The 24,974-nt window shown below is 44.7% G+C and overlaps 1 protein-coding gene across 1 annotated transcript in view; it reads left to right on the plus strand.

The window, feature by feature from the left end:
* The first annotated feature begins 926 nt into the window (after window positions 1–926).
* Window positions 927–24,974, plus strand: part of SYT2 (synaptotagmin 2) — a 476,939-nt gene continuing 452,891 nt past the window's right edge. Inside the window, exon 1 of the mRNA XM_075853527.1 lies at window positions 927–1,019. The gene's annotated coding sequence lies outside the window, so the exon portion shown is untranslated. The remainder of the gene's footprint in view (window positions 1,020–24,974) is intronic.

Here is a 24,974-nt window from a genome sequence, read left to right on the forward strand (position 1 = left end):
GGAAAATGGCGCGTCTGCACCAGACTGAGGGCCTCTTTAAGGAAAGAAGACCATGAGTCGCGTGGGGCCCGACTTCAAATACTTCTTGTAGGTCATCATGCTTATCTCCTCGGACGGGAGAGAATGTGAACAAGTAAGATCATGCAAATCGTTGCTATCGTAGTCGCTGAGAGGTCTGATAATTCTTAAAAAATCTCTTTAACATAAAAACTTGATTTAAACAATAGGTCATTTTCTGATAACACATTCCCTTTAAGGCCTCATGCAAACGGCCGTAGCCGTGTGCACGATCCGTGATTACAGGCACGGACGGCCGCGGAGTGTCACCCGCATTTGCGGGCTGAGCTCACATTATAAAATATAGGAGCACGGTCTGCAAATTCAAAATATAGGACATGTCATTTTTTTGCGGGTCATTTCTACAGCCCGGATACTTACCTGTACATATACGGGAAAGTGTCTGTGGGTCATAGAAATTTATGGATCCGTAATTTTATGTGCATTTATGGATCCGTAATTGCAGATAAAAATGACGGTCAGGTGCATGAGGCCTAACACAGTGCAGCTGGGGTCCAGTAGATAATAAAGGAAAGACTGGTAGTAAAACTGCATTGTTTCCACATGAAATCCATGTTAATAATATGTGCTTTATGTATTATTGACAGTGTTGTCCTTGGGACATTATTAATAGATCTGCTTCAATATGTAATGGGTGACAGAATCACATACGTGTTATACTTTTTTATTTGATAAGACTGAAGAGAAAACCAGCGTGAATGATTTTCTGTTGCTACCATCTGGGTCAGTGATGGTCCCAATGGGACCAAGAGTTTTGCATATTGGGGGACCGAGATTGACCAATCCGGACTCGGATGCAGGAGGACGTGGAAGGAATAAGAATTAGGAGAAGAGGGAGGGAGGGGACAGGGAAGGAGCACGCGTGTCTCTGTACTACTGCAGGCAGAGTTGCAGATAACCGGACGAGAGCAGGGCAGCAGGACGGGGAACTCCACCAGCAGGTAATAACAATGGAGGACTATGAGGGGAAATGCAGATGGATGCTGGAGATCATTGTGTCCTTTTGTCAGGGTGACTTATTGGAATAGGTTGGGCAGTGGTTCTCAGTGCAGATCTGTCAGTGACGGGCTCGTACACTGGGTGTGCTGGGGCTATGCGGTCAGCCCTCCCCTGACATCTCCACTAGGCTCGAGTTTTTGCTTTGCACATATTCTGCAGTATCAGCGCTCTGCGGGCCCTTCCCCCATCTGTCCAATGAATGATAATCTATTGGAGTGCAGAATAACGCGAACGAGAAAAGAAGACGACATCGTCTAAGAACTTCATTCAGGGGATGTCACACCGATAATGCGGTGATGCAGCCCCCACATCCATGTCACAAGAAAAAGCCGCAGCATCCGCACGAAAAACTTGTAGAAACAAATGTCTTTATATTCACCCGTCTTATGCGGTATGCGACATTTCGAGAAAGGATCTGAGAGACGAATAACGGTGAATAATACATATCGTAAACAAGTTTGGCGTCTGCGGCTTTTTCTTCCCTTGCCGTTATTTATACAGTCTGGCATCATTTGTGATAAAACATTAGAGGAACATGTGAACATCGACTTGCAGCTGATTCCGCATCCTTCATGGTCTGCACATCATCAGGGCAGTCATTCATATGGTGTCGAGGAGTGTTTGCCTTTGCGTTTATTATATTCATCATCTTTATAATGTGGTTTTGGCTATTATATAGATTTAATCTAATAATACCTCATGGATTTGGTGGGACCAGCTCGTAGGCTAGAGGTGACTTTGCTGATGAGTGCTGACTAGCTGATTGGCTGTGGTTCTTTCTGTGTAAGTGTATGGGAGATGCATGGCTCAGCAGTGTTTCCTGCTAGGTGGGAAGGAATACTGCGGGTGTGTAGTCATCATTTGTACACACGTATGGCTGAAAAGTGGGAACAATGATGGATGGACTCAGGGGCTGGGATTTTGCAGATAGCCTAGAAATCATGCATACTGCAGCTATTCCTTTTTTTTTTTTTGAAGTTGCAGATCCTGAATAACACTCGCAATGCCTGTCCAATGGTTCCACAGAGAGGTAAAAACTCCCTAAAATGAGAGACATATCTTAGAATGTCTTATATCGCACATGACAAATGCCTCTAATGCTGTAGCCACACGCACAAGCCCTCGTCCTCTCTGACCTACAAAACTTTTTTAAGACAAAATTAATAAGCCGCGACTAACAGGCGTCGCCCCAACGCAGCCCTTTTCAACCCAAGTTCCAATGTCTTTGACGTTGTAGACTTCTACTTTGGCCTCGTTTACACATAGATATTTTCTGGCGGTTTAAAATATAATTATTTTTTTTATGGCATTTTTGGTGGCGTTTTTTATTTGGTGGCCTAATTTACATTCATATTTCATTTCCCTTGGGGGAAAAAAAACACCCAGAGTATACTGCGTTTTGAAAAATAAAACGTCACTGACCATAAAAAAAGCAACAAAAACGCAGCAATACAAAACGCAGTTGTATGTAGTGAATTTTATATTTCACTTAGACTATAAAACGCCTCCATAACACCTGAAAATTGGTCGTGTACACATACCCTTAGGCTGGACTCACACAAGCGTGGCGTTTTTGCGCACGCAAAAACGCGGCGTTTTGCGTGCGCAAAAGGCACTTAACAGCTCCGTGTGGCAGCAGCATATGATGCACGGCTGCGAGATTTTCTCGCAGCCGCCATCATTATGACACTCCGTTTGGATGTTTGTAAACAGAAAAGCACGTGGTACTTTTCTGTTTACATTCAGAGTTTGACGAATCACGCAGTTCGTGCGTGGTTTTCACGCACCCATTGACTTCAATGGGTGCGTGATTCGCGCAAAACGCCCAAAGAACGGACATTTCGTGACTTTTTTTTCAGCGGACTCACGCTGAGTAAAAATCACGCACATGTCCGCACGGCCCCATAGACTAATATAGGTCCGTGCGACGCGCGTGAAAATCACACGCTTTGCACGGATGTAATTCCCGTTCGTCTGAATAAAGCCTTAGGGGAAAAAATCCTCCCTGACTCCAAATATGGAAATCAGAATATATCCCTGGATCAACATCCCATCTCCAGAATCTAGTGACCATAGACTGTAATATTATATTTTCAAAGAATCAACCATCACAACATCCTGTGGCAGTGAGTTCCATAGTCTCACTGGTGAAACCTTTTCTCCTCTAGAGGTTGCCCCCTTGTCCATGGACAGACCTAGGTGTAAAAACATCATTAGAAAGATCTCTGTACTGTTCAATTATATATCTGGTTGCACTTTTTGCACCCTTTCTAGTTCAGCCATGTCCTTCTTATACACAGGTGTCCAAAATTGTACACAATATTCCACGTGTGGTCTGACTAGTGATTTGTATAGAGGCAAAACTATGTTCGTGTCATGAGCATCTATGCCTCTTTTGATGCATCCCATGATTTTATTTGCCTTGGCAGCAGCTGCCTGGCACTGGTTGCTAAAGGTAAATGTACTGTCCACCAATAGGGCTGGCCTTAGGATAGATGGCGCCCCGTGTGAAATTATCTTTCAATGCCCCACCCGATCATAAAAAAATTCTCCATAAAAAAGTAGAATGCTCACACACAGTATAATGCCCTATGTAGTGCCTTCACACAGTATAATGCCCCTTTAGTGCCCCCCATACAGGGTAATAATAATATTTAATAATATATTATAACCCCTTCAAGGACACCGTGTTTTGTCCTCTAAATGTGCCCACACAGTATTATGTCCCCTAAGTGCCACACACAGTATATTGCCCCCTGTGGTGCCTCTACACCGTATAATGTCCGCTTAGTGGCCTCCACACAGTATAATGCCCCCTCCCCTTGCTGCCACACACAGCCCCGACCTTTGTAAATAGTGCCCCCTGTAGATTGTGCCATACAGCCTCCTGTAGACAGAGCTGTAATCCCCACCTCCTCCTTGTAGACAGTGCCTTACATCCCCCCACCTCCCCCTTGTAGACAGTGCCATACAGCCCCCCACCTCCCCAATGTAGACAGTGCCACCCAAACAAAAAAAATTGTACTCACCTAGGCCCCCGTTCCCACGACAAACTGGGCTGCTCAACAACGGCGATGACTGGATTCTTGCGTAGGCCAGCGTGATCCTGTAGCGTAGTACAGAGTTTCCCAACCTTTTCGGACTCGAGGCACCCTTGAAAATAAAATCTGCCCCAACTCACAGTAAAATTACCAGTAGCCCGCCACTCACAGATGCCCCTGTAGATAGTGCCACACAGCCCCTTGTAGGTAGTTCTACACAGCCCCCTTGAGCCCCCCACTCACAGTAAAATGAGCATCAGCCTGCCACTCACAGATGCCCCTGTAGATAGTGCCACACAGCCCCTTGTAGGTAGTGCTACACAGCCCCCTTGAGCCCCCCACTCACAGTAAAATGACCATTAGCCCCCCACTCACAGTAAAATGACCATCAACCCGCCACTCAAAGTAAAATGACCATCAGCCCGCCACTCACAGTAAAATGACCATCAGCCCCCCACTCACAGTAAATCAACCATCAGCCCGCCACTCACTGTAAAATGACCATCAGCCCTCCACTCACAGTAAAAGGACAATTAGCCCCCACTCACAGTAAAATGATCATCAGCCCGCCACTCTCACTAAAATGACCATCAGCCCGCCACTCACAGATGCGCTTGTAGATATGTCCACACAACCCCTTGTAGGTAGCTCTACACAGCCCCCTTGTAGGTAGCTCTACACAGCCCCCTTGCAGGGTAGTGCCACACAGCCCCCTTGCAGGGTAGTGCCACACAGCCCCCTTGCAGGGTAGTGCCACACAACCCCCTTTGTAGGTAGTGCCACACAGCCCCCTTGTAGGTAGTGCCACAAAGCCCCCTTGTAGATAGCACCCCCCCCTTCCTGTAGATAGCGCCACTGTAGCTTCCTGAAGGAGCGGAATCCCCCTGTGGCCTCGGATTCCACTAGTAGATGGAGTGCTTGATGTCTCTGACCATTATTGGACAGTGACATCAGAGGCAACTCCTGAAGCGGAATCCTGGCCCACAGCGTTGCCGACGCAGTGACCGGGAATTCCACTCCAGGAGAAGCCCCTGATGTCTCTGTCCATTTATGGATAGTGACATCAGGGGCTTCTCCTGGAGTGGAATCCCCGGTCACAGCGTCGGGGATTCCACTCCAGGAGAAGCCCCTGACGTCTCTGTCCATTTATGGACCGTGACGTCAGGGGCTTCTCCTGGAATGGAATCCCCGGTCACAGCGTCGGCAACGCTGTGGACGGGGATTCCGCTTCAGGAGTTGCCCCTGATGTCACTGTCCATATATGAACCGACACATCAAGCGCTCCGTCCAGGAGCGGAATCCCCGGTCACACGGGGATTCCGCTCCTTCAGGGAGTTACAGTGGTGCTAGTAGATAGCGGAGCAGGGAGATACCGCCCTGCTCTGCTATAGTGTTCAATAGTATTTGCGTCCTAATGACACAGATACTATTGAATGTGGCGTCGCTACCACTGTAGAAGCCACAGCAGCTGCTAGCGGCGCGGCTGGCCATGGGGGGGCCAGTCCCTACGGGCAGCACGGGCGTCGTCATGGCTGCTACAGCGCCCGGGCAGAAAGTCAGCTGCTGAGTCGCCGGGCCCGGGCGCTTCTGAGACCCAAGCACGTGGAGGGAGCCAGCGCAGCGCCCCTTTTTACCTGCTGGAGTGATGCGCCCTGTGCAATGGCATAGGTCGCACACCCCTAAGGCCGGACCTGTCCACCAATATCCACAAATATTTTCAGTAGTAGTTTTACCCAGTATTTTATCATTTAATGCATAATTGTAAAATCTGTTTCCTCTGCCCAAGTGCATAACCTTACTAGGGTTATCACGATACCAAAATTTGGACTTTAATACCGATACTTCGTGTAGTATTGTGATTCTCGATACCAAAACGATACTTTGCCAATTATAAAAAAAAGTTCATCCATTTTCTGGTGTTAGGCACATGGGGTAATGAATTTTGAACCTTCATGTGCCGCACATTAATAGTAATTAACCCCATTATTTGTCTCACACTTTATAATGGACAACATTGGGTTATTGTGTGAGGTACATTATGGTGTTAATTGCTATAAATGTGAGGCACATGGAGGTACTAAATTCATAACACCTCGTGCCTCACATTAATAAGTGAAAGAAAGCATTTTCTTTTTTACAGCATACACATCATAAATGACGCTGTAAATTTGTTGTGCAGGTTATTAAGGCCGCAACGATAATGAATATGTGTATATTTTACGTATTAAGACTTTTATTTTAATGTTTATTGTAAAAAAATGTGTGTATTTTTTTTTTTACATTTACTATTACTTCATTTATTTTTTACTTTTTTATTTTTAAACTTTAATGTACTGGCATATATCTATATGCCTGTACGTTAGCATGTGTACTGATAGTACACAGGCAGTTGTTAGGACATACCTAAGTATACTATAATAAATATGAATACAGATCATATCTAAATAGGCTTGAGCTCAGTACAAAGCATACGGTGCTAATGATAAGGGGATAATGATAATATAATACAAATGCAAAATTAGAAATGGAAGGATAGGGGAGGGAAAGGAAAATGGAAGAGACAGGGGGTAGGGAGATGAGCTTGGGGAATAACCACTGGTTAAACAGGCACTCGGCTCAGCATAAATGTAAAGGTATAAAACAGTTTATTAACAAATTAATAAAATGACATGACACAAGTCACACCAATGGTGGTCCTGTATCTGACAGAATTAAACAATACAAAAACAATACAATTAACAAACATGGACGTCACAAGCTCGGCCGGGTCAATGGAAATAAGCGCACATAGAATGATTACTTTAGTTTCCTTTCCCTCCCCTATCCTTCCCTTTCTAATTTTGTATTTGTATTACATACCTAAGTATACCCTAACCACAGGAAATGTGGTCAGACAGCCCTGGGGTTCTTCAATGGAGGGGCGTAACTAGGTAAGACTGGGCCCCTCCCGGGTGCCACAAGCAGCCCCCCTTATAATTAGTGCCCCCTGTAGAATGTGTCATACAGCCCCACTGTAGACAGTGTCTATATAGCCCCGCCTATAGACAGTGTCACACCCCATTTTTAGTTAGCGCCTCCATCTCCCCCTTGTAGATAGTGCCATACAGCCCCCCTGTAGATATTGCCATAAAGCTCCCACTGTATATAGCGCTATACAGCTTCCACTGTATATAGTGCCTCACAGCCCCCCTCCCTTGTATATAGTGCCACACAGCCCCCCTTAGTAGATAGTGCAGCACAGCCCCCCCTTAGTAGATAGTGCCACACACAGACCCCTGTAGATTGCGCCACACTCAGCCCCCTGTAGATAGAGCCACAGCCCTCCCCCTTGTAAATAGTGCCATACAGTTCCCCCATGTATATAGTGCCACACAGCTCCCCCTTGTGTATAGTGTCACACAGCTCCCCCTTGTGTATAGTGCCACACAGCCCCCCCTTGTGTATAGTGCCACACAGCTCCCCCTTGTGTGTAGTGCCACACAGCCCCCTTGTGTATAGTGCCACACAGCCCCCCTTGTGTATAGTGCCACACAGCCCCCCCTTGTGTATAGTGCCACACAGCCCCCCTTGTGTATAGTGCCACACAGCCCCCCTTGTGTATAGTGTCACACAGCTCCCCCTTGTGTATAGTGTCACACAGCTCCCCCTTGTGTATAGTGTCACACAGCTCCCCCTTGTGTATAGTGCCACACAGCTACCCCTTGTGTATAGTGCCACACAGCCCCCCCTTGTGTATAGTGCCACACAGCTCCCCCTTGTGTGTAGTGCCACACAGCCCCCTTGTGTATAGTGCCACACAGCCCCCCTTGTGTATAGTGCCACACAGCCCCCCCTTGTGTATAGTGCCACACAGCCCCCCTTGTGTATAGTGCCACACAGCCCCCCTTGTGTATAGTGCCACACAGCTCCCCCTTGTGTATAGTGCCACACAGCCCCCCTTGTGTATAGTGCCACAAGGCAATGGTGCATCTGAGAAAGTTGTATCAGTCAGGGAGATGTTACTCAAACATGGAAAGGTGCAGTGGCGAAACTACCACAGTAGCAGCACTATTATAGTTAGAGGGGCAAGAGGTGTTGAGAATTTTAACTTTGTTTATAGGTGCAGAAATTTTTTAAAAGTGAGAAGCTGAAGACATCTGAGCAGAAATGGGTCATGGACCGGTAGAAATCCATCATAGAGGTCTGGACCGGATGGAGAAGAAAAGAACTAGAATCTGAGACGTTACCGGTGAGTCACTTAAAGAGGCTCTGTCACCACATTATAAGTGCCCTATCTCCTACATAAGGAGTTTGGCGCTATAATGTAGGTGACAGCAGTGTTTTTTATTTAATAAAACGATCTGTTTTTACCACTTTATTAGCGATTTTAGATTTATTCTAATGAGTTGCTTAATGCCCAAGTGGGCGTGTTTTTACTTTAGACCAAGCGGGCGTTGTACAGAGTAGTGTATGACGCTGACCAATCAGCGTCATGCACTCCTCTCCATTCATTTAGTCAGCGCATAGGGATCCTTTTAGATCGCTATGTGCTGTCTTATACTAACACATTAACAGTACTGAAGTGTTTAGACAGTGAATAGACATTCCACGGGATGTCTATTCACAATCTCTGCACTTCGTTACTCTGTCTGTGGTAGTTACAGCAGAGGAAGCGTAATCTCGCGAGATTACGTTGTAAATGACAGGTTACAGCGAGATTACGCTTTGCTCTGCTGTAACTACCACAGACAGAGTGACGAAGTGCAGAGATTGTGAATAGAGATCCCGTGGACTGTCTATTCACTGTCTAAATACTTCAGTATCGTTAATGTGTTAGTATAAAACAGCACATAGCGATCTAAAAGGATCCCTATGCGCTGCCTAAATGAATGGAGAGGAGTGCATGACGCTGATTGGTCAGCGTCATACACTACTCTGTACAACGCCCACTTGGTCTAAAGTAAAAACACGCCTACTTGGGCATTAAGCAACTCATTAGCATAAATCTAAAATCGCTAATAAAGTGGTGAAAATAGATCGTTTTATTAAATAAAAAGCACTGCTGTCACCTACAAAATAGCTCCGATCTCCTTATGTAGGAGATAGGGCACTTATAATGTGGTGACAGAGCCTCTTTAATGTAAATGTTTATTCTGCCTCTAATCAGCACTGTAGTCACTGTATGATCTGCAGCGAAATGATTATGATATGATTTTTTTTGTGAAACAGCATCTCCCAGCATATCCTCACCATTGTTCGGGCCATGCTGGGAGCTGTAGTTTTACGCCGTACAAACCTATACGGCAGGGTTTGCACTAAATTGAGCTGTATTTGTTCTGGTGTTGTATATATGTACTGATCTTGGTTCTGATGCTGTATATACGTATGAGATTGGTTTTGGTGCTGTGTATATATGTAATGAGTTTTGTTCTGGTGCTGTGTATATATGTAATGAGTTTTGTTCTGGTGATGTTTTTATGTACTGAGCTTGGTTCTAGTACTGTATTTATGTACGGAGGTTGGTTCTGGTGCTGTATATATGTATGGGCTTGGTTCTAGTGCTGTATTTATGTACTGAGCTTGGTTCTGGTGCTGTCTATATGTACTTAGCTTGGTTCTAGTGCTGTATTTATGTACTGATCTTAGTTGTGGTACTGTATTTATGTACTGAGCTTGGTTGTGGTACTGTATATATATGTCAGAGCTTGGTTCTGGATCTGTAGTTATATAGGATATATTTATAATAACAAAATTGCAGGGCAGATGGAATTGTTCTCAATTCATTGTATATTTAATGGGAATCTGTCAGGTAGTTTTAACCCTCAGAACTGCCACCATGAGGTGATAGATGACCTGACAATATTTCCAAACATTCCCTTGAATTTTTTTTTCAGATGCAGCAAAATTCATAAAATCCACTTTTAAAACGACGCACACTATATGCTAATTACTCATTACAGGGTCATGGGGCGGTGCCGCCATCCTGAGGAGTCACAAAGTCCTGCCTCCAAACCCACCTTTCCATGTTTGATTGACATCCCCCTGGCTGATACAACTTTCTTGGATGCGCCATTGCCTTGTGGCACTATACACAAGGGGGGGGGGGCTGTGTGGCACTATACACAAAGGGGGGCTGTGTGGCACTATACACAAGGGGGAGCTGTGTGGCACTATACACAAGGGGGAGCTGTGTGGCACTATACACAAGGGGGAGCTGTGTGGCACTATACACAAGGGGGAATTGTGTGGCACTATACACAAGGGGGAGCTGTGTGGCACTATACACAAGGGGGAGGGCTGTGACTATTTACAGGGGGCTGAGTGTGGCGCAATATACAGGGGTCTGTGTGTGGCACTTTCTACTAAGGGTGGGGGCTGTGCTGCACTTTCTACTAAGGGGGGGCTGTGTGGCACTATATACAAGGGAGGGGGGCTGTGTGGCACTATATACCACTTGAGCTGTATAGCGCTATATACAGTGGGGGCTTTATGGCAATATCTACAGGGGGGCTGTATGGCACTATCTACAAATGGGGTGTGACACTGTCTATAGGCGGGGCTATATAGCACTGTTTACAGGGGGGCTGTATGGCACATTCTACAGGGGGCACTATTTATAAGGGGTGCTGCTTGTGGCACCCGGGGGGGGGGGGGGGGCCCGGTCAAGAGTTTGCTATGGGGCCTGGTCTTTCCTAGTTACGCCCCTGGAAAGGTGGGTTTGGAGGCAGGACTTTGTGACTCCTCAGGATAGCTGCACCGCCCCATAACCCTCTAATGAGTAATTAGCATATAGTGTGCAACGTTTTAAAAGTGGATTTTAAAGATTTTGCTGCATCTGAAAAAAACATACAAGGAAATGTTTGGAAATATTGTCAGGTCATGTATCACCGCATGGTGGCGGTTCAAGGGGTTAAAACTACTTGACAGATTCCCATTAAATATACAATGAATTGAGAACAATTCCATCTGCCCTGCAATTTTGTTATTATAAATATATCCTACATAATTACAGATCCAGAACCAAGCTCTGACATAAATACAGCACTAGAACCAAGCTCTGAAATATATACAGCACCACAACCAAGCTCAGTACATACATACAGGACTAGAACAAAGCTCAGTACATATATGCAGCCCCAGAACCAAGCTCTGACATATATACAGCACCAGAACCAACTTCAGTACATAAAAATAACACTATAACCAAGCTCAGTACATAAATACATCCCCAGAACCAAGCTCAGTACATATATACATCACCAAAACTAATCTCATACGTATATACAGCACCAGAACAAAGATCAGTACTTACATACAGCATCAGAACCAAGATCAGTACATATATATATATACAACACCAGAACAAATACAGCTCAATTTAAGAACAATGGTGAGGATATGCTTGTAAATGCTGTTTCCCCCAAAAAAATCATATCACCATCATCTCGCTGCAGATCATACAGTGACTACAGTGCTGATTAGACGCAGAATAAACATTTACATTAAGTGACTCACCGGTGACGTCTCAGATTCTAGTTATTTTCTTCTCCCTCCGGTCCACACCTCTATGATGGATTTCTTCCGGCCACGACCCATTTCTGCAGTTTTCTGCTCAGATGTCTTCAGCTTCTCACATTTAAAACATTTCTGCACCTATAAACGAAGTTAAAATTGTCAATACATCTAAATATAATAAAGCACAATACACTGCACCGCTAGCTATAATAGCGCCATAGACTGTGTCCCTGATTATAATAGTACCATACAGTGCACCTCTAACTTATTGCGCCATACACTGTGTCCCTGATTATAATAGTATCATACACTGCGTCCCACACACACACCGTGCCCCCTGTAGATAGTGCCCCCATAGCGCCCTGTAGATAGTGACCCCCATAGAGCCTCTGTAGATAGTGCCCTACATAGAAGCCCCTGTAGATAGTGTCCCACATACAGCCCTCTGTATATACGGCCTACATATGGACTCCAGAGCTGCAAGACAATCGTGCTAACCACTGAGCCACCGTGCTGCCCTACATATAGCTTCCCCTATCGATAGTGCTCCACGTATAGTCCAACGCTGTAGATAGTCTCACATATAGCTCCCCCTTTATATAGTGTCCCACATATAGCCCACCCCTGTAGACAGTGCCCTACATATAGCCACCCTGTAGCTAGTGCCCCACAGGTAACCCACCCCTGTATATAGTGTCCCACATATAGCCCACCCTATAGAAAGTGCCCTAAAAATATCTCCCCTATAGATAGTGCTCTACATATAGCCGACCCCAGTATAGTGTCTCACATATAGTTCCCCCTGTATATGGAGGCCCACATATAGACCACCCCTGTATATAGTGGCCCACATATAAACCCCCCTGTATATAGTGGCCCACATCCCCACATATAGTCCCCCCCTGTAGATAGTGCTCCACATCCCCACATATAGACCCCCCTGTATATAGTGGCCCACATATAGACGACCCCCCCTGTAGATAGAGCCCCCACTATAGATAATGCCAGTCACAGTTTTATTAGAAAAAAACTTTACATACTCTCATGATCCCATTCCCGCGCCGTCCGATGGCAATGCAGATCTGCTCTCTTCTGAGCAGGTCTGTTGGAGCTGAACGACGCGTCGTTCAATGGCGCTGATTGGCGGGGCAGAATGACTTGCCCCGTCAAAATCAGAATCTTTCAAGCACAGAAGCGGCGCGATGACATCATCGCGCCGCTAGCATCGTTGAAAGGCGCTGATTGGCGTGGCAAGTCATTATGCCCCGCCAATCAGCGTCATTGTAAGGCGCTGAATGATCGGAACATGCCCGGCCATTCAGCGCTAATGCATGTATTTGGCTGTCGCTAGCACCAGGGCCCCCTCCGGTGCTAGCGACTACTACGGGCATGAGAGGGCTCAGCGGCACGGGCCCCGTAGTAGCGGCGCTACAGCTGTAGCAGCCATAACGGCTGCTGGCGGCGCCACCGGGCATATGGGGGGCGTGTCGTCTGGCGGGACAGGGCCCCTCAAGCCGCGGGCCCCGTAGTGGCCGCTACGGCTGCTACCTAGGTAGTTACGTCACTGGTTACAATATTAAGCTTTGTGGCCGCACAGCTTAGTATCAGAATACATGATTTAACTGTATTGAACCGTTTGAGGGTGCTCGGCATTGAAATAGCATAGATATTTCGATGCATCGTGCAACCCTACATTTATCCACATTAAACTTAATTTGCCATTTCTCTGCCCAAAGCTGCAGCTTCCCCAAAATCCCTCTGTAGTATTACATTATCATCCTCTGTCTTGATTACTTTACAGCTTAGTATCATATGAAAATACTGAAATTATACTCTGTAGAAGCTGATCAGATTGGTTTGACAGGACCGATCCCTCATAAACCCATGCTGATGCTGCGTTAATAGTTTATTTGTAATAAGAAACTCGAGAATAGCATCTCTTAGAAAACATCAAATATTTTACCCACAATGGAGGTCAAGCTAACAGGTCTATAGTTTCCAGGCTCACTTTTAATATTTTAATATTTGCACCACATTAGCTATGCGCCAGTCCTGTGGAACAGATCCTGTCATGATAGAATTCTTAAACATCAGAAATAAGGCTCTGTCATGGTACTTAATTCCTGCAGAACGCGAGGGTGTATACCATCTGGACCTGGGGATTTGTCTATTTTTGGCCTCATGCACACGACCGTATTTTTTCCCACCCGTAAATACTGGCGTAAATACGGGTTCGGTGTCACGTATTCCACCCGTTTTGCACCAGTATTTACGAACCCGTGCCCGTAAATATGGGTCCGGTGTCACACGTATTCCACCCGTATTTACGAGCACGTTTTTGGCGGCAAAATAGCACTGCACTAATCGGCAGCCCCTTCTCTCTATCAGTGCAGGATAAAGAGAAGGGACAGCCTTTTCTGTAATAAAAGTTAAAGAAATTCATACTTACCCGGCCGTTGTCTTGGTGACGCGTCCCTCTCTTCACATCCAGCCCGACATCCCTGGATGACGCGGCAGTCCATGTGACCGCTGCAGCCTGTGATTGACCTGTGATTGGCTGCAGCGGTCACATGGCCTGAAACGTCATCCAGGACGTCGGCCCGGTGTCGAGAGGGACGCGTCACCAAGGCAACGGGCGGGAGACCGGACTGGAGGAAGCAGGAAGTTGTCGGTAAGTATGAACGTCTTTTATTTTTATTTTTTACAGGTTTATACTGATCGGTAGTCACTGTCCAGGGTGCTGAAAGAGTTACTGCCGATCAGTTAACTCTTTCAGCTCCCTGGACAGTGACTATTTACTGACGTCGCTTAGCAACGCTGCCGTAATGACGGGTGCACACATGTAGCCACCCGTCATTACGAGAGCTCCATAGACTTCTATGGACTGTCCGTGCCGTTATTACGGCCTGAAATAGGACATGTTCTATCTTTTTCAACGGCACGGGCACCTTCCCGTGAGAAAACGGGAAGGCACCCGTCGCCAATAGAAGTCTATGAGCCCGTTATTACGGGTCGTAATTACGACCCGTAATAACGGGAGTTTTTACGGTCGTGTGCATGAGGCCTTAGTGTTTTTAAGGCGGCGCTGCACTTCTTGCTTGGTTAAACAGGTGACACTTAATGAAGAATTTACTTTATCCCTAATCATGTTGGCTGACATAGGATTTTCATCTGTAAATACAGTAGAGAAAAAGGCGTTTAATAGATTGGACTTTTCCTCATCCTCCTCCACCATTAACCCCTTAGGGACGCAGCCTTGTTTTGGCCTTAAAGAGGCTCTGTCACCAGATTTTGCAACCCCTATCTGCTATTGCAGCAGATAGGCGCTGCAATGTAGATTACAGTAACGTTTTTATTTTTAAAAAACGAGCATTTTTGGCCAAGTTATGACCATTTTTGTAGTTATGCAAATGAGGCTTGCAAAAGTCCAAGTGGGTGTGTTTAAAAGTAAAAGTCCAAGTGGGCGTGTATTATGTGCGTACATCGGGGCGTTTTTAATACTTTTACTAGCTGGGCGCTCTGAAGAGAAGTAACATCCTCTTCTCTTCAGAACGCCCAGCTTCTGACAGTGCAGATCTGTGACGTCACTCACAGGTCCTGCATCGTGACGGCCACATCGGCACCAGAGGCTACAGTTGATTCTGCAGCAGCATCAGCGTTTGCAGGTAAGATCGACTTACCTGCAAACGCTGATGCTGCTGCAGAATCAACTGTAGCCTCTGGTGCCGATGTGGCCGTCACGATGCAGGACCTGTGAGTGACGTCACAGATCTGCACTGTCAGAAGCTGGGCGTTCTGAAGAGAAGAGGATGTTACTTCTCTTCAGAGCGCCCAGCTAGTAAAAGTATTAAAAACGCCCCGATGTACGCACATAATACAAGCCCACTTGGACTTTTACTTTTAAACACACCCACTTGGACTTTTGCAAGCCTCATTTGCATAACTACAAAAATGGTCATAACTTGGCCAAAAATGCTCGTTTTTTAAAAATAAAAACGTTACTGTAATCTACATTGCAGCGCCTATCTGCTGCAATAGCAGATAGGGGTTGCAAAATCTGGTGACAGAGCCTCTTTAAAGAGACTCTGTCACCACATTATAAGTGCCCTATCTCCTACATAAGGAGATTGGCGCTATAATGTAGGTGACAGCAGTGCTTTTTATTTTTAAAAAAAGATCTGTTTTCACCACTTTATTAGCGATTTTAGATTTATTCTAATGAGTTGCCTAATGCCCAAGTGGGCGTGTTTTTACTTTAGACCAAGTGGGCGTTGTACAGAGGAGTGAATGACGCTGACCAATCAGTGACCAATCAGCGTCATGCACTCCTCTCCATTCATTTAGGCAGCGCCTAGGGATCGTGCTAGATCCTTATGTGCTGTCTTATACTAAAGGGTATGTGCACACACACTAATTACGTCCGTAATTGACGGACGTATTTCGGCCGCAAGTACCGGACCGAACACAGTGCAGGGAGCCGGGCTCCTAGCATCATACTTATGTACGATGCTAGGAGTCTGCCTCGCTGCAGGACAACTGTCCCGTACTGTAAACATGATTACACTACGGGACAGTTGTCCTGCAGCAAGGCAGGGACTCCTAGCGTCGTACATAACTATGACGCTAGGAGCCCGGCTCCCTGCACTGTGTTCGGTCCGGTACTTGCGGCCGAAATACGTCCGTCATTTACGGACGTAATTAGTGTGTGTGCACATACCCTAACACATTAACAATACTGAAGTGTTTAGACAGTGAATAGACATTCCACGGGATGTCTATTCACAATCTCTGCACTTCGTTACTCTGTCTGTGGTAGTTACAGCAGAGGAAGCGTAATCTCGTTGTAACCTGTCATCTACAGCGTAATCTCGCGAGATTACGATTCCTCTGCTGTAACTACCACAGAAACAGTAACGAAGTGCAGGGATTGTGAATAGACATCCCGTGGAATGTCTATTCACTGTCTAAATACTTCAGTATCGTTAATGTGTTAGTATAAGACAGCACATAGTGATCTAAAAGGATCCCTATGCGCTGCCTAAATGAATGGAGAGGAGTGCATGACGCTGATTGGTCACTGATTGGTCAGCGTCATACACTCCTCTGTACAACGCCCACTTGGTCTAAAGTAAAAACACGCCCACTTGGGCATTAAGCAACTCATTAGCATAAATCTAAAATCGCTAATAAAGTGGTGAAAACAGATAGTTTTATTAAATAAAAAGCACTGCTGTCACCTACATTATAGCGCCAAACTCCATATGTAGGAGATAGGGCACTTATAATGTGGTGACAAAGCCTCTTTAACTCCTTCGCGCCATTTCACGTACAGTTACGTCATGGGAGATGGCCTTTTCGCGCATCTCCACGTAACTGTACGTGAAGGAGATGGAGCAGGCTCAGGAGCTGAGCCAGCGACATCACTGCCGGGTGACAGCTGTATGTTACAGCTGGCACCCTGAGGTATCAGGCAGGACCGGAGCTAGCCTCCGATCCGACCGATTAACCCCTCGCATGCTGCGTTCAATAGAGATCGCAGCATGTGAGGAGTTTATAGCCACCGGCACCCCAGCAACGTGATCGCTGGGTTGCCGGTGGCTGCAAAGGCGATCGGAGGGCTAATACTTACCTCCCGGTCCGCCAGTAATGGAATCCTCCTATGCCCCGTCGTCGGCGGGGCCCAGGAGGCTTCCGGTACCATCGGCAAGATGGCGCCGGCTCAGCTTCCGGCTCAGAAGCTGAGCCGTCGTCATCAGCAGTGGGTGTCCGCTGTATGTTACAGCGGACAACCCGATCTATCGGCAGGAACCGGAGCTAGCTCCGATTCCTGCCATTAACCCCTTCAATGCAGCGATTCAATGCAATCGCTGCATCAAAGTGGTTTGTATGCAATCGGCAGCCTTGCCATGCGATAGCAAGGCTGGCGACTGCTACTATGGCAACAGGATGCCTAACAATGGCTTCCTATCTGCCATTACGTTAGCCGATTAGGCCCCGCCCCCGGAGGCGGAGCCTGATCGGCTTGCTGTCAGTGAACAACTGACAGTTCTAATACATTGCACTACATAGGTAGTGCAATGTATTAGAACATCAAACAAACAGTTGGACCTTCAAGTCCCCTAGTGGGACTAAAGAAAAGTGTAAAAAAAGTAAAAATAAAAGTTGTAAAAAATACAATAAACGTTTCAAATAATAACACAAAACACAATCGCACTTTTTCCCTTATCAAGTCATTTATTATCGAAAAAAAGAATAAAGCCATACATATTTGGTATTGCTGCGACCGTAACAACCTTAACTATAAAAATATTATGTTATTTATTCCGCACAGTGAACGCCGTAAAAAAAACAAAACTAAAAAATACTGACATAATTGCTATTTTTTGGTCACTTTGTCTTCCAAAAATTGAAATAAAAAGTGATCAAAAAGTCGCATGTACCTAAAAATGGTACCTATAAAATCTATAACTCGTCTCGCTAAAAACAAGCCCTCATACAGCTCCGTCGACGAAAAATTTAAAACCGTTATAGCTCTCACAACATGGCGAATCCATTTTCTTTACAAAAGTTATTTTATTGTGCAAAAAGTTATAAAACATAAAAAGTGCTATAAATGAGGTATTACCGGAATCGGACTGACCCGCAGAATAAAGCTAACATGTAATTTATAATGCGTGGTGAACGCTGTATAAAAAAACCTAAAAAAATATGCCAGAATTGCTGTTTTTTGGTCACCTTGCCTCCCAAAAAAAAAGGATAACAAGTGATCAAAAAGTTGCATGTACCACAAAATGGTACCAATAAAAACTACAGCTCGTCCCACAACAAACCAGCCCTCATACCACTACGTCTATGAAAAAATTAAATTAGTCAAGGCACCAATAAGCCAGGAAATAAAAATATGCAGTTGTGCCGGCCCGAGGGGAACGTTTCTTCTGTTTCAAGTGGCGAATTATCAAGGCCCCTAAAATTAGGGAACCAGGAAGGGGAGGGCCCAAACATATCTGCTGGAAGCGAGGGTGCCCGTATTATACCAGGACAACACTTCCCAGCAAAATTCCCCAAACTTCAAAGGTGCCGAGTGTGGACCAAAAGGGGAATAAGTAAAGACCATTTATTAGTGCGACACCGGCCTGTGCAGAAAGGATTGTGTCACAGCATAACACACATCTATGGATTATTTTATTGGGTTTTATTACCCCACTATACCACCTGACTATGCCACTTATATACTCCGCCCGCCTTACATGTACCCCCACATTATAAACGGAAACACCAGTAAGACTTAAAACAAAACTACTACAAGCAAAATCCACGCTCCAAAAGCCAAATGGCGCTACCTCCCTTCTGAACCCTACAGTGTGCCCAAACAGCAGTTTACTTCCACATATATGGCATCGACATACCCGGGAGAACCCTTTTAACAATTTTTGGGGTGTGTGTCTCCAGTGGCACAAGCTGGGCGCCACATATTGGCATATCTATTGAAAAACCATTTTCACTCTGCAACATCGAGTGCGCACCAATTTCTGCCAATCACCTGTGGGGTTAATATGCTCACTACACCACTAGGTGAATACCTTTAGGGGTGTAGCTTCCAAAATGGGGTCACTTCTGGGGGGTTTCCACTGTTTTGGTCCCACAGGGACTTTGCAAATGCGACATAGTGCCCAGAAACCAATCCAGCAAAATCTGTACTCCAAAAGCCAAATGGCGCTCCTTCCCTTCTGAGCCCTACTCTGTGCCCAAACAGCCGTTTATGACCACATATGTGGTATTGCCGTACACAGGAGAAGTTGCTTTACAAGTGTTGGGGTGCTTTTTTTCATTTATTTGTTGAGAATATGAAACATTTTCAGCTAAAACTACGTCTTATTGAAGAAAAAGGATTTTTTTTATTTTCACTGCCCAATTCTAATAAAATCTATGAAACACCTGTGGGGTCAAAATGCTCACTACACCCCTAGATGAATTCCTCAAGGGGTGTAGTTTCGTGAATCGAGTCACTTTTGGGGAGTTTCCACTGTACTGGTACCTTAGGAGCTTTGCAAAAGTGACATGGTGTCAAGAAACCAATCCAGCAAAATCTGTGCTCCAAAAGCCAAATGGCACTCCTTCTCTTCTGATCCTTGCCGTGTGCCCAAACAGCAGTTTATGACCACAAATGGGGTATTGTCGTGCTCCAGAGAAGTTGCTTTACAAATGTTGGGGTTCTTTTATTCCTTTATTTGTTGAGAAAATGAAAAATTTTGAGCTAAAGCTACGTCTTATTAGAAAAAAAGGATGTTTTTTATCTTCACTGCCCAATTCTAATAAAACCAATGAAACCTCTGTGGGTTCAAAATGCTCACTACACCCCTAGATGGATTCTTCAAGGGGTGTAGTTTCCTAAGTGGAGTCACTTTTTTGGTCCCTTAGGGGCTTTGCAAATGCGACGTGGTCTCCGCAAACCATTCCTGCTAAATTTGAGCTCCAAAAGCCAAATGGCGCTCTTTCCCTTCTAAGCTCCGCCGTGTGTCCAAACAGCCGTTAATGACCACATGCGGGGTATTGTTTTACTCGGGAGAAATTGCTTTACAAAAGTAGTGGTGCATTTTCTCCTTTTATTCCTTGTGGAAATTAGAAAAAATTAGCTAAACCTACATTTTCTTTGATAGAATGTAGATTTTCATTTTCACGGCCTACTTCCAGTAATTTCTGCAAAAAACCTGCGGAGTCAAAATGCTCACTATACCCCTAGATAATTTCCTCAAGGGGTATAGTTTCCAAAATGGGGTCATTTTTGGGGGATTTTCACTGTTTTTGCGCCGCAAGAGCCTTTCAGACCCGACATGGAGCCTAAAATATTTTCTAATAAAAAGGAGGCCCCAAAATCCTCTGGGTGCTCCTTTGCTTCTGAGGCCGGTGCTTCAGTCAATAAGTGCACTAGGGCCACATGTGGGGTATTTCTAAAAACTGCAGAGTCTGGGCAATAGATATTGAGTTGCGTCTCTCTGGTAAAACTTTCTGTGTTACAAAAAAAATAGATGAAAAATGAATTTCTGCAAAAAAAAAAAGAAATTTGAACATTTCACATCTACTTTGCCTTAATTCCTGTGAAACATCTAATGGGTTAAGAAACTTTCTAAATGCTGTTTTGAATACTTTGAGGGGTGAAGTTTTTAAAATGGGGTGACTTATCGAGGGTTTCTAATATATAAGGCCCTAAAATCCACTTCACAACTGAACTGCCCCCTGTAAAAATAGCCTTTTGAAATTTTCTTGAAAATGTGAGAAATTGCTGCTAAAGTTCTAAGCCTTGTGATGTCATAGAAAAATAAAAGGATGTTCAAAAAACGATGCCAATCTAAACTAGACATATGGGTGATGTGAATTAGCAACAATTTTGTGTGGTATAACTGCCTGTCTTACAAGCAGATACATATAAATTTAGAAAAATGCTAATTTTTGCAATTTTTCGCTAAATTTTGGTGTTTTTCACAATTAAATACTTAATGTATCGAGCAAATTTTGCCAGTAACATAAAGTCCAATGTGTCACGAGAAAACAATCTCAGAATCGCTTGGATAGGTAAAAGCATTCCGGAGTTATTACCACATAAAGTGACACATGTCAGATTTGAAAAATAGGCTGTGTCCTTAAGGCCAAAACAGGCTCAGTCCTTAACCCCTTCCCGCTCCTTGACGTACTATTACGTCATGGCAGCTGTATCATTCGCGCTCTATGACGTAATAGTACGTCACGGGAGTAACGGCCGACACATACAGGATCTGTGACGCTGCTGTCTTGTTCAGCAGCTGTCACAGCTCCTACAGCGGGGACCGATCGCTGTGTCCCCGCTGATTAACCCCTTAAAAGCCGCGTTCTATAGAGATCGCGGCTTTTTAGGGGTTAAGCTGCCATCGCCGGCCTGCTACGCGATAGCGGCCGGCGATGGTGACTATGGCAACCGGACACCAAACAATGGCGTCTGGCTATGCCATAGACGGAAGCCTAGTGGGTCCTGACAATGTCAGGACCCACTATGCTTGCTGTCAGTGAGTAGCTGACAGTTCTAATACACTACACTACGCATGTAGTGCAGTGTATTAGAATAGCGATCAGGGCCTCCTGCCCTCATGTCCCCTAGTGGGACAAAGTAATAAAGTAAAAAAAAAAGTTACAAAAAGATGTGTAAAAATAAGAAAATAAAAGATTTAAAAGTAATAAAAGTAAAAATCCCCCTTTTTACCTTATCAGTCATTTATTATTAATAAAAATATATAAACAAACAAATAAACTATACATAATTGGTATCGCCGCGTCCGTAACGGCCTGAACTACAAAATTATTTCATTATTTATCCCGCACGATGAACGCCGTAAAATAAAATAATAATAAACCGTACCGCAATCACAATTCTTTGGTCACTTCACCTCCCAAAAAATGGAATAAAAAGAGATCAAAAAGTTGCATGTACCTAAAAATGGTACTGATCGAAACTACAGTTCGTTACGCAAAAAATAAGTCCTCGCACGGCTTTATTGATCGAAAAATAAAAACGTTATGGCTCTTAGAATAAGGTAACACAAAAAGTGAATGATTGTTTACAAAACGTATTTTATTGTGCAAACGCCATAAGACATAAAAAAAAACTATAAACATCTGGTATCGCCGTAATCGTATCGCCCCGCAGAATAATGTGAATATGTCATTTATAGCGCACGGTGAACGCTGTAAAAAAAAAAGAATAAAAAAACAATAGTAGAATTGCTGTTTTTTAGTCACCACGCCACCTAAAAATAGAATAAAAACTGATCAAAAAGCCGCATGCACCCCAAGAAAACTACAATGGATTCCTCAAGGGGTCTAGTTTCCAAATTGTGGTCACTTTTGGGGGGTTCCCAATGTTTTGGCACCACAAGACCTCTTCAAACCGGACATGGTGCCTAATAAAAAAGAGGCCTCAAAATCCACTAGGTGCTCCTTTGCTTCGGAGGCCGGTGCTTCAGTCCATTACCGCACTAGGGCCACATGAGGGATATTTCTAAAAACTGCAGAATCTGGGCAATACGTATTAATTTGCGTTTCACTGATAAATCCTTTTGTGTTATAAAAAAAATGGTATAAAGAGGATTTTCTGACAAAAAAAAATAATGTAAATTTCACTTCTACTTTGCTCTAAATTTTTGTGAAACACCTAAAGGGTTCATAAACTTTCTAAATGCTGTTGTGAATACTTTGAGGGGTCTAGTTTCTAAAATGGGGTATTTGATAGGGGTTTCTAATATATGGGCCCCTCAAAGCAACTTCAGAACTGAACTGGAACCTAAAAAAATATAAATGAGGCAATACTTCGCTTCTTACATTATACTGATAATGAGTCGTGCCCACCCCGAGATGACCCTAGTTTTGACCGTTTGTATAAACGGAGACCCCTATTAGACCGTTCCAGTGCCCGGTTTTCCCAAGCATACACCCCCGAGAAGTGTATTTCTATTGATGAGTCCCTGGTACATTTTAAAGGGAGGGTTCAATTCCGCGAGTACCTGCCGGGTAAGAGGGCAAGGTATGGCGTGAAGATGTATAAGCTGTACGAGAGTGCATCAGGGTATACCTACAGGTTTAGGATATATGAAGGAAAGGCCACCCCCAAACCAGACTGCATCCTGGACTACAATAGGTACATGGGAGGGATGGACTTGTAAGATCAAGCCCTGAAGCCCTACAGCTCTATGCGGTGTGGTATAAGAAGCTGGCCATGCACATCATACAGATGGCATTGTACAATGCGTACGTGCTACGTCGATGTGCAGGCCAGACGGGTACTTTCCTGGAATTTCAAGAGGTAATTATCAAGAACCTAATCTTTAGGGACCAGGAAGGGGGGGCACCCAGTACTTCTGGAAGCGGGGCCACACGCATCGTACCAGGACGGCAACACTTTCCAGGAGAAGTTCCCCAAACTGGCAAGAAGGGAAAAAGTCAAAAGAGGTGCAAAGTCTGCTATAAGAGGGCGATAAGGGATGACACAATATATCAATGTGACACGTTTCCCGAATAACCAGAGCTCTGTATGAAAGAGTGTTTTAAAATTTATCATACATCCCTTGGTTTATAATTTACCCCAATTTTACTTACCCTGATGCCCTCCGCACAGCTTATCCCCCCTCGTCTTTCCCCTCTGAGCCCTGCTGTGTGCCCAGGCAGCTGATAACAGCCACATGTAGGGTATTGCCATACCCGGGAGAACCCACATTACAGTTTATGGGGTGTAGGTCTCCGGTCAAAATGCTCTCTACACCTCTAGATGAATGCCTTAAGGGTGTAGTTTTTAAAACGGGGTCACTTCTTGCGGGTTTCAACTGTACTGGTACCTCAGGTGCTTCTGCATACATGACTTCGCACTAGAAAATCCCCAGTAGGCCAAATGGTGGTCCTTTCCTTCTGAGCCCTCCCATGGGCCCAAACGGCAGTTTATCACAACAAATGGGGTATTGCGGCCCTCAGAACAAATTGCGCAACAGAATGGGGTATTTTGTTTCTTGTGAAAATAAGACATTTTCAGCCAAAACAACATATTATTTGTAAAAAATAATTTTGTTTTCATTCCCAGCCCAATTCAAATAAGTTCTGTGAAAAAAGTATGGGGTCAAAATGGTCACAACACCCATAAATGAATTCCTTGAGGGGTGTAGTTTCCAAAATGGGGTCATTTGTGATTGGTTTCTATTGCTTTGATAGCTCTGGGGCTCTGCAAATGCGACATGGCACCCGAAAACCAATCCAGCAAAATCTGGACTCCAAAGAACACACAGCGCTCCTTTCCTTCTGAGCCCTCCCATGGGCCCAAACGGCAGTTTATCACCACAAATGGGGTATTGCCGCACTCAGGACAAATTGGGCAACAAAATGGAGTATTTTATTTCTTGTGAAAATAAGAATTTTTGAGCTAAAATGAGATATTATTGGAAAAAATATATTTTTTTTAATTCCCAGCCCAATTCAAATAAGTTCTGTGAAGAAACTATGGGGTCTAAATGGTCACATTACCCATAAATGAATTCCTTGAGGGGTGTAGTTTCCAAAATGGGGTCACTTCTGGTGGGTTTCCATTGCTTTGATACCTCTGGGGCTCTGCAAATGCGACATGGCACCCGAAAACCAAACCAGCAAAATCTGTACTCCAAAGAACACACAGCGCTCCTTCCCTTCTGAGGCCTTCCATGGGCCCAAACGGCAGTTTATTGCCACAAATGGGGTATTGCTGCACTCAGGAGAAATTGGGCAACAAAATTGAGCATTTTGTTCCCTGTGAAAATAAGAAATTTTGATAAAAAATTACATCTTATTGGAAAAAATTTCATTTTTTTAATGTCACAG

This window comes from Rhinoderma darwinii, chromosome 2, assembly GCF_050947455.1.
Source record: "Rhinoderma darwinii isolate aRhiDar2 chromosome 2, aRhiDar2.hap1, whole genome shotgun sequence".
NCBI lineage: Eukaryota > Metazoa > Chordata > Amphibia > Anura > Rhinodermatidae > Rhinoderma > Rhinoderma darwinii.